This window comes from Catharus ustulatus, chromosome 2, assembly GCF_009819885.2.
Source record: "Catharus ustulatus isolate bCatUst1 chromosome 2, bCatUst1.pri.v2, whole genome shotgun sequence".
Taxonomy (NCBI): domain Eukaryota; kingdom Metazoa; phylum Chordata; class Aves; order Passeriformes; family Turdidae; genus Catharus; species Catharus ustulatus.
The window spans coordinates 34,575,979-34,578,244 of NC_046222.1; positions in this window are offsets into that span (position 1 = coordinate 34,575,979).

A 2,266-nucleotide genomic window follows, 5' to 3' on the forward strand; every position below is an offset into this window, starting at 1 on the left:
GTTGGAACCATTTTAACAAGGAGAAAATTATACAGCTTCCAGCCCTATTCTAGAGCAGTACTCTAGACAACAAGGCTGTCTTTATCCAAGGATTATTGCCACATTTAGCTGATCACTTCTTATATGTAGACACATACATGGGATCAAAAGATGAGAGTAACTGATGTGCAGAGGACAGGCTAGTCAAATAGAGCTGCCCACCTAGCAGAACCCTGCTAAAAACACCACCCTCTTCAGCTGTTTTACCATCTCAGCTTCTATCTCACCCAGTTTGATAGTGAATTAAGATCTCTTCTGCTTTGTAGACTGAAAATGTGTCATCCTTCTTCATCCATGTCTTTGTCTGATGCTGTAATGAACACTGTCCAGAACAGTTCATGGGCCTTATTGTTCTGCATCCTGCATTAGTTCTTATTTATAAACAAATATGTCTGATTTAGAGAGCAATGTGTTCTCACCTTCTCAGTCTCAATAGAATCCCACCTGTGAACACGATATTGGAAAATTTATATTGTCAATATATTATTTATTGAAATAGAGAAATATGAAATGCAATGAGGACTGTGACAACAGGGTGAGAAGCAGCTGACATCATTTGGCCACTGGAAAAAGTTTGGAAGTATTTTTGGCAGTAAAATATGTACTGTTTTTGTGGGAGAGTTGATATATATTTCTGGACATATTAAATGTCCACAGTAAAATCTTTTTCGACAGAGTAAAATCTTTCCAAGTAAATGATAAACTGAGCTTCTAATCTGGACATAGTAAGAACTGTCAGTTGGATTTACTTCTTATCATTATTTTCCTGATTCAAGTTTTTGTTGAATTTCTAAGACAATAAGTTAATAATTATTCATTAATCTATTGAAACTAAATTTAAAATCTTCATAGTTTTTGTTTCTATCAGTAGTTCATTAATATTAAACTTAGATTTCATTTTAGGTCCTGGTAATCTCGAAAACTAGGAGCTTTTTTCTCTGAAAAATGAACATACTTTTGTCATCACAACAATGCAAATTGTAAAAAAATAATTAAAACATATGTACAAAACATTGTATAAGCTTCAGATTTTAAAAGTCCAAAAGAATAAAACAAACAAGCAAACAAATAAATTTAAACTAACACCTTGGTATGTTTATTTTTTTCTAATATTCTTTACCAGAAATATTCAAGGGTGGAAAAGTCACATCTTACTAAGGAAAAAACATCACGAAGTATAACTCAATAACTGCTGTGTATTTTAAAGCTATATGCCTAGAGCTTCCTATATACAGATTGTGCCTTACATAACTATAGTAATCAGTTGCTTTAAAAATGTAGTTTTTAAGTTACTCGAGGGAACATGAAAGTAACACTTTATTTTTATGTATACTTACAAAGAAACAGCACTGCATTTATGAAGTGGGAGAATCTAAACCAGAAGGTACACTCTAGAGAAGTGCATGACTGAAGTAAATTCTCAGATGTTCCAACAGCTACAAAATTCTCTTCTATGTTTGTATCATAAACTAGAATTTGAAAGAAAACTATATCTGAGCTTTACCTGCTTATTTCATTTTCCTGTATAAGAGGTCCAAAGTGGGAACAATTTACTGGGAACAAAGCAACATTCCCATGAAAGAATATTCCACTCTGTCTAAAGTGCTCTGCTCTCTGGAATAGCTTCTAAATTTTGTCTTACTTTGTGCCTCAGTAGCTCAGGAGCTCCACAATAACCTACTACGTCTCCAAGGGTTCTCCAGAGGATGAGTTCTTTCATGGATGCTGTTGACACACATAGGTAGGCACCAAGATACAAAGGGCTGGTTTATGTGTCACAGCAACCCAATGCTGGCTCTAGGCTGGAAATTATCATCATCTCATCCCCTGGTATTCAGATCCTTGAAGGTGTTCGTTCCCCTTCTTGCTCTTTCCTGACCTCACAGATAGGGTTGCCACATTTATGCTCACTAGTAGACCTCCTTTTGAGCTACAGAGTTAATCATCAGGATCAGGCCAGGTTTAACTGGAAGAGGAGGCACAAGAGATCCTAAAATATATCAGACTTCCTCAAACTCATCTTCTGAGAGCACTTGAGTGAATTATTAAAAGCAATTGAGTTACAAAGTAAAGAGACCGGAATTTCTCTAAAATAATCCCAGTAAATGTCAGCATGATACAAATTGTAAATACTAGAGAAAAGTGTCTGAATTTATACAAGAATTTCCCTTGGAACATAAATTCCATAGTACCTAGAGAACTCAGGTTCAGCTCACAGATAGCACCT